Source organism: Bos taurus, chromosome 22, assembly GCF_002263795.3.
Source record: "Bos taurus isolate L1 Dominette 01449 registration number 42190680 breed Hereford chromosome 22, ARS-UCD2.0, whole genome shotgun sequence".
NCBI lineage: Eukaryota > Metazoa > Chordata > Mammalia > Artiodactyla > Bovidae > Bos > Bos taurus.
Window position 1 is genome coordinate 17,185,476 of NC_037349.1, and position 13,923 is coordinate 17,199,398.

General features: G+C 37.2%; 1 protein-coding gene across 12 annotated transcripts in view; it reads right to left on the reverse strand.

Moving 5' to 3' along the window:
• Positions 1 to 13,923, reverse strand: part of SETD5 (SET domain containing 5) — a 79,234-nt gene that overhangs the window by 55,102 nt on the left and 10,209 nt on the right. The window lies entirely within an intron of this gene.

The window sequence follows — 13,923 nt, forward strand, 5'->3', positions numbered from 1 at the left end:
CCACCCCGCTTAAAAAAATTACTGGGAATTCCCTGGTGGTCCAGTGGTTATAGGATTCTGCTTCCACTGGAGGGCACACAGGTTCAATCTCTGGTTGGGGAACTTGGATCCCACAAACCATGTGGCCAAAAAAAAAAAGGATTGAAAGCAATTTTTAAAAAAAGCTTTTGGCGCTTATGATTCATTTTATGAAAACTTTTTTGGCTGCACCACAGGGCATGTGTGATCTCGGTGTTCCCCCCTACCCAACCTCCGTGACCAAGTCCCCTACAGCAGAAGCCCAGGGAAGTTAAGTCCCTGTATGCAATTATTTTTTGATTTGAGTTTGTTGATAATAAGATTTCTTGTGTTCTTGGGAATGCAAGTTTCTCCTTGTAGCAGAGTTAAGCACAAGCAGACACACAAGCCAGTCTGTGACATAGTATTTCTGTAGGTATATGTTATGCACCAATAAGCAAAAATAAGTGAAACCACAGCATTAAAAAGAGGAGGACTGATTATCCTTCTCTTTATCATCACAGTAGCAATGGCTCATATCTGAGGTGTTGGCCAGCTGTTCTTAATGAGCAATTTCTTAAGAGTACGAGAACCTTAGAATGATGACAAACCTAGGGTTAAAAAAGCTCACCGACTCAATGAAGGCATACTTTACAGTCAAAAAATAACTCACCAATAATGAATAATGGTAAGGGTCACAGTACTAACAATGGTGAGTGTCACAGAAGAGAAACATGTGGGATGTAGATAGCTGATTCCTACATGAACCACAAAGCAGAGATACCTGATGATCCAGTTAGTGGAAAAGAGGCCCAAATCACTGTCAATGCAAATATATACCATTAAACATTCTATCACCAAACTACCTGCCATAAACTGTATTGATAACAGTAAAGTTAAATAAACAGTGACGTAAGCCAAAAATTAGCCTATATTTACTTATACAGTAGGTTACTGTGTAGAATGAAAGCTCTGGAAAAATAAGTACATTATTTCCCTAGAAGAAGATGAACATCTCTGGACCAACTAGCTAGTAATTTTTTATGAGGCTCAGAAACTTTACATATCTGCAAAACATCAAAAATATTTAACTTATGGACTGTAAAGCTATTCTCTGGAAATCTCAATATGAAAAATAATTTAAAACTTTGATACAGGGAGTTCCCTGGTGGTTCAATGGGTAGGACTCCCATGCCTTCACTGTTGAGAGCCTGGGTTCAATTCCTGGCTGGGGAACTAAGATCTTGCAAGCCGTGCAGTACAGCCAAAATATAAAGAAATAAAAATTAAAACCTTGATAAACCAGTTTCAATAAACACTTCAGCTATACTGGGGCCAAAATTCTCATTCATTAATGAGTGGTGGTGGTTTAGACTCTTGTGACCACATGACTGTCGCCTACCAGGCTCCTCTGTCCATGGGATTCTCCAGGCGAGAATATTGGAGTGGGCTGCCATTTCCTTCTCCAGAGGATCTTCCCAAGTCTCCTGCATTGCAGGCATATTCTTTACTGACTGATGGTGGTGGTTCAGTCCTTAAGTCATGGCTGACTCTTCCAGTTCCATAGTCTGCAGCCTGCCAGGCTCCTCTGTCCATGGCATTTCCCAGGAAAGAATAGTGGAGTGGGTTGCCATTTCCTTCTCCAGGGGATCTTCTGGACCTGGGGATCGAACTGGGGTCTCCCACATTGCAAGCAGACTCTTTACCACTGAGCCACCAGGAAGGCCCTTCATTAAGGAATACTTAAATTAGCCCCAGGGCACAGTCAAAGCAGTACTTTTAAATGAATACAAAGAGTTTAGTAAATTGCTCCAAATTCTTATGCAAAGTATAATCACAACCATATGCCCTGTTGAAATTTCCCAAGTATTTTACCATCTCTTTCAATCGCTTCTGCTGGTTTTTCGGTCCTATCAGAGTCTGACCGTAAGCAAAGCCTAGAATTCCAGCACTGAATCAAGTTGAGGAGAACATGAAGCATCTTAGGTTTTACCTTCCACTTTTCCTTTTTGTTAAAACATCTTCTATTTACAAACTTACTTTTTCCTAAGTAAAATATTCCTAAATATTCAATACTACTGTTTTTGAATATTGTACATATCCTTTTCTAGTGCTTGATAACCAATATGAAAACTAAGACAAATAATAAGAAGAAATCCTATGCCCCAGACTTGGATAAATCTCTTGTAGACCACCCTTAATAACTTATAGAGTAGTGGTTCCCAAACTTGTTGGGCACAGTTTTTTAAAACTGCAAAAATTGTGGGGGTGGAAGAAATGGCTATAGGGGCGTCAAAAGTAGAAACTTGCATTTATAAAATAAATGAGTCATGGGGGTATGTATAATCTATAATATGGTGACTAGTTAACACTGTACTGCAAGTCTGAAAGTTGCTAAGAGATCTTAAAAGTTCTCATCAGAGGAAAATTTTTTTAAACTATTTAAGGTGAGATATGTTAACAAGACTTTGTATTCAAATCATTATGAAATCATTATGCTTTTTTGTTGTTCAGTCGCCAAGTCGTGTCTGATTCTTCGTGACCCCATGCACTGCAGCATGTTAGGCTGCATCATATTGTACACCTGAAATATGTCAATTTAGTCTCAATTAAAAAACAGCCTAAAAAATCAGGCCATTAGGATGTGCCCTAATTCAATATGACTGGTGTCCTATAAGAGAAAGTTTGGACACACTGAGACACACCAGGTACGTGTACACACTGACGAATAACCACAAGAAGAGGCAAGAGAGTGACCAACTGCAAGCCAAGGAGAGAGGCCTCGGGAGAAAACACTCCTGCCAACACCTTGATCTCAGAGTTTTAGCCTCAAAAAAAAGTGCAAAAATTTTATTTGCCAATTGATCTTTTCCAATTGGGGCTAAACAATTTATACTCTGATAAATATATCAGATGATATTTACTAAGTGTGACCAAAAAAACAAAAAGGAAACCCAAAGCAGCTCCCTGCCTGAGAAGGTGCTGTCCTTTGACCTCTTAGGCCAAACCACCAGAAAGCCCCTGGTTAAAGCAGGAAAAAAAATCACACAATCCATGGCTCATCAATGAATTTAGTTTCCTAAGAATCCACTAAGACTCAAGTTTGTGTTTCATGTTTTAAAGTCCAACTCTTCCCCTATATGTATATGAAAGCAAGAAGCAAACCCATAAGGCAGGATCTCCATTTGCCTTAGCATTAATATTTGAAAATCCACCTGAGGTACAACTATCTCATTACTGTTTTTCTAGCAGAATACCTCTTGGCTATTATTTGAGCATACATATTCATTAAATTTCTACCAACTTTCCGTTACTGAACTGTTAAAAGGAAACAGTATTTGTCTGTTTTGAGGGGGACCTACAATGAATGTTTATTTGGCTATCAGTCTATTACAATGAAAAACAAATCCTAATTTACAAGTCAAAATAAGTTTTAAAGATGTTTGGAAGCTGTTTGACACCATTCCTTACTCTACAGAATCTAGCCTTATTATTAATGATTTCCTTTTTTTTTACTCCCTTTGCAAAAGGTTATTTTCTTTGGGAAAAAACTGGTTTACCAAGCACAACTGAGTGTGCATCTATGCCAATCTGATACAAGCAGGTTTTGATCTCCAGTAGCAAAATTATTTGAATTTTCAAAAATACAAGAACTTCCAGATTCTTTATAAGAAAACAAGTACTGAATATGTTCACAGGTAGGCTCTGTGACAGTTTGCTGCTTGGCCCAACAGGTCAAAGGGGGGCCTTTTTTCAGGCTGAAGAAATCAACCGAGTCAAGTTTTTCTCTTAGGAATAAATCCTAGGATGTTTATAGTTAATAACCTTTTTGAGGAGTAATCACAGATTTCTGTGAGAATCTTATCAAGCTTATGAACCGTTCCCTCAGAAAAATGCAGAGACAAAACTCAAGGTAAAAATTTCAGGGATTCATAGGCCTCTGATCTACACCCTTTCCTGAACTGCAGGCAGTCTGGGATAAAGGAAGCCTGTAACTGACTGAATGGTAAATATCCTGGTAAATATCAAGGAGGTCAGAATTTACAATTTGTCTAGTAGGGGACAAAGTCCAATAAAACCTCATCCATTTCCTCTATCTAGATCCTGCAGACGGATCCAATTTTAGGCAAACAATCCTAGAGGAAAAAGGGGAAAATTACAGACGGATGGCAACGCGGAAAGTCAGGAGGAGAGCAAAGGGCAGATTATACTGGTGGCCGCTGCTGCTGCTGCTAAGTCGCTTCAGTCGTGTCCGACTCTGTGCGACCCCAGAGATGGCAGCCCACCAGGCTCCCCCGTCCCTGGGATTCTCCAGGCAAGAACGCTGGAGTGGGTTGCCATTTCCTTCTCCAACATGTGAAAGTGAAAAGTGAAAGTGAAGTCGCTCAGTCATGTCCGACCCTCAGCGACCCTGTGGACTGCAGCCCACCAGGCTCCTCTGTCCATGGGATTTTCCAGGCAAGAGTACTGGAGTGGGGTGCCATTATACTGGTGGAGCCTTTCTTAAATAATCTAAGTAATGCAGTATAATGAAAAAAATCCTGGAACCATACAGAGTTGACTCACCTTATTACTAGTTGTGCAACCACTGTTTGTTCATTGAGACCACCCTAGAACACTACTTTGAGAATGAAGTAAAATAACATTAATAGAACTTAGCAAGAAATTGGGCCAAAAAGGTAGATCGGGTTTTTCTACTACATCCTACAGAAAAACTCGAACTAGCCAATACTTAGCACATTGGTATGCAGGGTTACAATATTAAAGAAGCAAATAGAGATCAAAAGGAAGGCAAATAGGAGCCATTTTCCTGCTTCCAAGGCAATAGTATTTAGTGGAAGAGAGAAATCTACAGTTTGAGTTTTGTTAGTAACTCACCAAGTCTACTACTACTAGACTTGCTAACAGTCACAGAATAATTTGCACTCTTAGCCAAATATTCTATTAATTTTCTTAGAGAAATCTTTACTGTTTGGCATTGATGTGATATTTGTAATATACCCTTTCAGAAATTCACCCATCTCATAAAATGAAATCTTCTGTATACTGAATATACTATTAATTTACCCACTTGCTTCCTCAGTCCTGTACAATTCCTGTCAGGAAGAGTTTCCTGAATTCTTTAAATACTTTAAAAATATTAAAGTTTGTTTTTAGTATAAAGTCATTATATATCTGTGTAGTCACTCTGTTTTTCCATTGATTGGAAACATCATGTAATTGTCACAAGAGGAACTGGGCTCAAAAGCCAAGTAGCACCAATGGGGAGAAACTGAAACATTTGAATATGTTACTAACCTGCTTTAACAAGACTCAAAACAACCAAGTTGTTACGTTTACTTTAACCTTTAAACTTTTTTATTGTGAAAAGTTTCAGACAAGTAATAAAAAGTAATATTTTACAAGGGACTTCACTTATGTATATCATTTCAACAATTACCAACTCACAGTCAATCTTGTTTCATCTTTCCCCTCTCCTTCATTCTAAAGGAAACACCAGTAACATCATTTTGTTCACAAATATTTCAGCATGCACTGCTAAAAGGTAGAGTCTTTTTTTAAAAAGTGTGTGGATTATAGTTCCTGTTCTGCTTTGGGGCAAAGATCATTGTTTTCTAAAATTTTAACTGGAACAGAGTTGATTTACAATGTTGCGTTAATTTCAGGTGTACAGCAAAGTTAATCAGTTATTCATGTACATATAGCCACTCTTTTTAAGATTCTTTTCCCATACAGGATTGCAGAACACCAAGTCGAGTTACCTTGCTATACAGTAGGTCCTTGTTAGTTAACTATTTTATATATAGTAGTGTGTAATATAGTAATCCTAATCTCCTGATTTATCCCCCAGGCCTTCTGGGGGGGAGGGGGGAGATAATTTTAGCCATTATTTTGTCCCTTTCTAGAACTCCCAATTCCTGTATCTGTGTCACCCAGGGCAAGAAAAAAGAAAAGCCATCCAAATCGGAAAAGAAGTAAAACCATCTCTTTGCAGCTGATGGTGTTATATCTAGAAAACCCTAGATATTCCACCTAAAGTCTTTAGAATAAACAAATTCAGCAAAGTCATACGATACAAAATCAGCATTTAAAACAGCAATTGTTTTATACACTAACAATGAACTACAGGAAAGAGAAATTAAGAAACTATCCCATTTACAACATCAAAAAGGATAAAATAATTAGGAATGAAATCAACCACATCAAAGATCTGTACAACGAAAACCATAAAACAGTGATGAAAGAAACTGAAGACACAAACGAAAGGATAGCTCATGCTCATCAACTGAAACACTGCTAAAAGTGTGTACATACTCTTTAAAGTCAACAGATTTGATGCAATCCCTATCAAAATTCCAAAGGCATTTTTTACTGAACAGCCAAAGCAATCTTAAGAAAGAAAAAGAAATCTGAAGCATCGTATTTCCTGATTTCAAACTATATTACAAAATTACAGTACAGTGTTGTCATAAAAAGACATATATATCAGTGGAACAGACTAGAGAGACCAGAAATTAATGCATACATATATGGCAAACTAATTTTCAGCAAAGATATCAAGAATTTATAATGGGGAGAAATTCAGCAAAAGCTATGAATCAGGACTTTTTTGGATATTCTTTAATTTTGAGAAGCATCTCTGTTACTAGGACTGTTAAGAATATTTTATAGGCTATGACAGCACATAAGCAACTTAAATGTCCGTAAACAGGTAAATGGATAAAGATACAGTATGTATAGTGGAATATCACCCAGCTATGAAAAAGAATGAAATACTGCCATTTGCAGCAAAACGGATGGAGCTAGAGATTATCATACTAAGTTAGACAAAGACAAAATTGTATGGTATTACTTACATGTGGAATTAAAAAAATAGCACAAATAAACTTATTTACAAAACAAAAAAAGACTCATAGACATAACAAACAAACTTATGGTTACCAAAGAGAAAAGGGATACAAGGAATAAATTTCTAGTAAATCATTTCAAAATATAAATCAGTTCTTCTAAAGCTGATGATTCTGATGGAATAATTTTTCTTAAAAAGTTTAACTATACAAATCTGCTTAAGTCTGAATTTAACTTTAAATGTAAATTTATACAATGGCATTTTGGTGTTATATTTTCTGTAAATTATGGTAGCTGTAAAAGAAACTAAAAATGGCTTTTTGATTTGCATATAACTAAAATATAAAATAAAAATGTGAGTAATTAAAATTTCATTCATTAAAAAAATACACAATGAGGAAATGATAATCTCTCTTCACCATAAATGGTGTCTGGAAGACAGAATATCCACAGGCAAAAGAATGCAACTAGACCCCTATCTTATATCACACAGAAAAATCTACTTAAAATGTATTAAAGACATGAACGTGAGACCCTGAAACCATATAACTCCTGGAAGAAACAAGGGGATAAGTTCCTTGACACTGATCTTGCCAGTAAGTTTTTTAAATTCATTCTTATTGGAGTATAGTTGCTTTACAATGCTGTGGTGGTTTCTTCTGTACCACAAAGTAAATCAGTTATACATACATCCACTCTTCTTTAGATTTTCTTCCCATTTAGGTCACCACAGAACAATGAGTAGAGTTCTCTTTGCTACAGAGTAGGTTCTCATTAATTATCTGTTTTATATACAGCAGTGCATACTTGGCTTCTCTGGTGGCTCAGATGGTAAAGAATCCACCTGCAATGCATGAGACCTGGGTTTGCTCCCTGGGTTGGGTAGATCTCCTGGAGGAGGATGGCAACCCACTCCAGTATTTTTGCCTGGAGAATCCTACAGACAGAGGAGCCTGGCGGGCCACAGTCCACAGCATCACAAAGAGTTGGACATGACTGAGCGACTAGGCATAGCACAGTACATACACATTAATTCCAATCTCCTAATTCATTCCACCCATTCATCCACCTTTCCCCCTTGGTAACTGTAAGTTTGTTTTTCTACATCTGTGACTATTTCTGCTTTGCAAATCAGTTCATTTGTACCATTTTTCTAGGTTCCACATATAAGTGGTATTATATGACACATCTCTTTCTGACTTACTTCACTCTGTATGACAATCTCCAGGTCCATCCATGCTGCTGTAAATGGCATTATTTTGTTCCTTTTTATGGATGAGTAACATTCCATTGTATGTGTGTACCAGTATCTTCTTTACTGCCTGAAATTTTTAAAAATTTGACACCAAAGGCCAAGACAACAGAAGCAAAAATAAACAAGTGAGACTAAAACAAACTACAAGCTTCTCCAGAGCAAAAGAAACCAACAACGCAACAAGAAGGTATTATGGAATGGGAGAAAATATTTGCAAACCACACAGCTGGTAAGGGGTTAACATAAAAAAACATCTGAGGAACACATACTGCTCAACAGCCAAAAGAGAACAACAACAAAAATTCCAGTTAAAAAATAGGCAGGGGCTTCCTTGGTGGTCCAGTGGCTAAGACTCCACACTTCCACTGCAGGGGTCCTGAGTTCAATTCAGGTCAGGGAACTGGATCCCACTTGCTGCAACAAGGATCCTGCATGCCACAAGACTGAGGATCCCGAGTGCCACAACGAAGACCCAGCACGGCCAAGTAAAAAAAAAAAATTAAAAAAGCAAGGGACCTGAATAGGTACTTTCCTAAGTTCAGTTCAGTTGCTCAGTCGTGTCCTACTCTTTGTGACCCCATGGACTGCAGCATGCCAGGATTCCCTGTCCATCACCAACTCCTGGAGCTTGCTCAAACTCATGTCCATCAAGTCTGTATTGGAATCCAATCATCTCATCCTCTGTCATCAGAAAAATGACCAACAGATCCTTGAAAAGGTCCTCAATATCACCAATCATCAGGGAAATGCAAACCAAAACCTCAGTAAGGCATCATTTCACATATGTTGATATGACTGTTATCAAAAAGACAAGAGATAACAAAAGCTGATGAACATGTGGAAAAAAAAGGCACCCCCACGCACTGTTGGTGGGAATGTAAACTGGTGCAACCACTACAGAAAACCATGTGGTGGTCTGTCAAGAAATTAAAAGTAGAACTACCATTTTATTTAGCAATCCCACTTCTGGGGATTATGTCTAAAGGAAACAAAATCACTATCCTGAAGAGCTATCTGTACTCTCACGTTCACTGCGGCATTATTCACAATAGCCGAGTTATGGAAACAACCTAAGTGTCTGCTGAACGATTAATGTATTAAAAAAACATGATCTCTATCTACTTACCTACCTACAATGGAACATTATTCATAAAAAAGGGCATCTTGCCATTTTTGACAACATCGGAACCTGGAGTGCGTTACGCTAAGTGAAGACGGAGAAATCATTGCTTATACGTGGAACTATGGAAAAAGAAACAAAAACTCACAGAAACAGAGTGTAGAATGGTGGCTGGCAGGAGTGTAAGAGAAACGGGAAGCCACTGCTGCTGCTGCTAAGTCGCTTCAGTCGTGTCCAACTCTGCGCGACCCCATAGACGGCAGCCCGCCAGGCTCCCTTGTCCCTGGGATTCTCCAGGCAAGAACACTGGAGTGGGTTGCCATTTCCTTCTCCAATGCATGAAAGTGAAAAGTGAAAGTGAAGTCGCTCAGTCGTATCCGACTCTTCATCACCCCATGGACTGCAGCCTACCAGGCTCCTCCGTCCATGGGGTTTTCCAGGCAAGAGTACTGGAGTGGGGTGCCATCGCCTTCTCCGTGGGAAGCCACTAAAAGGGTACAAACTTTCAATGAAAAAGCTGTCTAAGGATCTAAAGTATAACACACACTATAAAACTGAAACTTGCTGAGATTAGAATTTATAGGCGCTTTCTCACACACACAAAGGTAAACGTGATGAATGAAAAGTGTTAGTTGCTGGAATCCATTCACAATTTATGCATATATCAAATCATCAAGTTGTATGCTATACATTTATCACAATTTTACCTGTCAATTATACCTCAGTAAAGCTTAAGAACAAAAATCTCCCAAACATCTGACCAGATGAGTAACCTGGAGTTATATAGCTTTATCTGAAGGCACTTAAAAAGGCCTCATGATATACCTTAAAACTCCAGAGTTAAAAAAAATCCCTTTAACTTTAGTCACTATATAAGTTGTTTATATAAAACAACTTCTAACGTCTGAAACGGACCTTGGATCCTGAAAAGAAGCTTTGTTTCCTTAAACGTCCCTTCTCTATTAACATTTTTAATGTAATTATATTCATATAGCAAGCACTGGTATATTTGTAGTCAGAAGCCTCAAATTTTACCTATACATCAATTATTCCTTTAACAGTTTGTTCTTTTCATATAACCAGTGGAGTCCTGAAAATTAGGTGCTATATTTACATTACTCATCCTAAGATGTAGATGAGAGTTTAGAGAACTGATCAAATATTCCTAACAATAATAACTTCCAAAATAAAAGCTAACATGGATAGGATATTCCTTTTCTAAAAGCCATTGTGTCCTACCTCAATTTATATGCACCAGCTCATGTAATGCCCACAACTAATTTATGAGAAATGCACTATTCCTATGTAGCCAAAAAATTAAACTCACCAAGTTGAGAACCTTGTCCAAGGCCAGAGCAAGAAAACCCACAAACTAGAACCCGAACCAAGGTCTACCCAACTGCAGAACCACTGCTGCTAAGTTGCTTCAGTTGTGTCCGACTCTGTGTGACCCCACGGACAGCAGCCCACCAGGCTTCTCCATCCCTAGGATTCTCCAGGCAAGAACACTGGAGTGGGTTGCCATTTCCTTCTCCAATGCATGAAAGTGAAAAGTGAAAGTGAAGTCACTCAGTCATGTCTGACTCTTCGCGACCCCATGGACTGCAGCCTACCAGGCTCCTCCGTCCAAAGGATTTTCCAGGCAAGAGTACTGGAGTGGGGTGCCATTGCCTTCTCCACAGAACACTCACACCTTTAACTACTATCATGTCACCATTTGGCATATCTTGATTTAACGTATTTTAGCAACAAAAATAAATACACTAGAATGTAAAATAGACTGCTGAAATGATGTGGTAACTTCTTTTATGTGTTAGAAAGGATAAAACTTTTAATATTTGGCAGGTTTCAGATTTTCAACAATTTTATTTTTAACTTAAAACATATAAAATCAAGTAATTTTACTTTTAAATGACAAAGTTAAAAATCAGATGTCATACTTTCTAAGATAATATTTAAATTTCAGGTCTAAGGGTGAATTACTCAAAAAATGGTATTGATGATCTCTGTATTACAAGTGGTACCAACGGCCCAAGTGCTAGTCAGGTTTCAAGTATCTGAAATCATCAAAGACAAATGGAAAATGATTTAGCATTTCAAGAGAGAGAATGTTTACCCCAATACAAAATAACAAGTTTACAAAAAATAAAATATCAGTTGTTGGTATTTGATAACTTTTACCAAATACGATATTTTTATAAATATAATCTTTTTCCATGCCCCAAATGGGGAAAGAAAGTTTTCCTTTCTTCCCAGAGAAAGGAAGTCTTTTATCTTGAACTGTCTATATTAAGTCAAGAAATTCTGGACAACAGAAGAAGAAAAAAGTCTATATTCCTCTTCTATGGCCTAAAAGTTCCCATTTACTGAAAAATCTAGAAGCAGATAATTTTAGTAAATAAACTAACTTAAATCTTCTTGTGTTATAATAGAAGTACCATGACAAAATCTCACTTTAAATATCATTCATAATTTATCTGTTAAGTCTTACATAATAGGAATGGGAAAAGAAGACAATGGGAAAAATCTAGAAGCTAGATCTGAGTATATTCAGATTTTTAAATTCCACTTAGAAACCATATTTTATATAATTATAAAACAGAAAGTAATCCCTGCAAAGTCTGAAAGTGAAATACAACAAATTAACCTGTTTATCAAGTTGGTGACATAACCACACAAAGATCTATCCCAAGTGATTTTAAACCACTGTAATTTGACTGGACTGTATATCTCTGGAAAGATATATCCTAAGGGCAAAAACAAACTCACTTTCCAGTAATCACATTGCCTGCCATTCTAAAACTGCTGTGTGTGTATGTGGGGCAAAGCATGATAATTACATTGCGTGTTAGTGGAAACTGAGATTTGGGGCATGGGGAAAGACTACATTTATAAAAATATCATGGAGCACTAAATTCAAAATAAAAATTATCAAATATCAACAACTGATATTTTATTTTTTATAAACTTTTTATTTTGTATTGGGGTAAAGTCAGTTGACAATGTTGCAACAGTTTCAGATAAACAGTGAAAGGACTCAGCCAGACATATGCATTCTCCCCCCAAATCCCTTCTCATCCAGGCTGCCACATAGTATCAACAACTGGTATATCGAAAAAGGAAAAAAAGAGGAAAGGATGAAGCCATTTTTTAGTTCTATCCATGGAAGTGGTCTAGAAAGAAGGTCCAACCCAAGAGCACGAAACACTTCTAACACCCAAACCGTGGTCTCTAAATACCATTTCCCACTAAAAGAAATCAGTTTTGAAGAAATGAGTTAAGTCCAGGTTTGGAGCAGGAAATACACAAAATGATCCGGGAACATCTTGTCACACTAGAAAGCAACAGATCAATCAATGCAAGTCAGGAAACGACTGATAAGGAGTAAAAAGGCTTTGGAGCTAACAGCCAAATGTGGGACAATTTTTAAATGTCAACATTAATGACTGAAAGAGACTGAAACATATCAAACAGGTATAAAACCCTAAGTACACAATAATAATGACTCTTCATGGCTTAACTCTAGAGGTTGCTAAGTTACCAACCCATTATCTTGAAAACTAGTAAGTAAGGGGGAAAAAAAGTAAGCACTGATTTTGCCTTTCCTATTCAAATTGTTATCTTAGGGGACCCACATAATTAACGAGGGTGAGTATTACAGAAAATAAGCAGTGATAGAATCTAAGCCGGTTCTTCTCGAAGTGTGGTTTGAGAACTTCTGAAGTTCTTAGATTCTTTCAAGGAGCAAGTAAAGGCTTTTTCTTTTCAACTATGTATCTGTGGGAGGCCAGATTTTCTTCAGTCGTCAACCAAAACAATTTATCACAACAAATTAAATGCAGAAGTAACTATAAGAAACAGTTGTCTTCTATCACCAAAGAGATTTGTTAAATGTTAATACCATTAAAAAAACTGGAAAGTTATTTTTCATAATCATGTTACATACATCAGCAGGATTTGTTATTGCTATTCTAAAATTAGTTAATAACATTAAAAAATACTGTTTTAATTTCTAGTATGGTAAATCTTAATAGAAACTATGCAAACAGAAACTCTCTGGGGCCTTGAACAGCTGCCTAACATCACACAGACAAGAAGACATTATGTAACTCTTAAGGAAAGTACCTAGTACTTTATTATGAAGTATACTTGCAATGGATCTAATCTCTAATTTACACAGGGGGTCATCTAATAGTAGAACATGGAGACACAATTTCCAAAATCCAACAGTAAGAACTCAACACAATGATAAATTTCATTAAGTGTATAATATGAGGAAAAGAGAACCTATAAATTAGAAAGACAAACTTATCAACCAAGTGCAGTGTACTGACCTTATCTTGATCAAACGGAATGGTTTCATTAAAATTCAAAGGGAGTCCATTTTTTCTATTTCCCCTCTGTTTTGTTGTATTTGGAATTTTTCATAACAAAAAATTAAATCTGTATCTATTCCCTTCCTCACTACCACTAAAAAGAAAAAGGGCATTGTAAAACTCTTTAATTGCAAAGTCATGTCTGACTCTTGTGACCCCATGGAGCCTGCCAGGCTCCTCTGTCCATGGGATTCTCCAGGCAAGAATACTGGAGTGGGCTGCCATTTCCTTCTCCATTCTAAAACTGTCCATATGAAAATGGGGGTTCAGAGAAAATGAAAGTTGCTCAGTCCTGTCCGACTCTTTGCGATCCCATGGACTACATA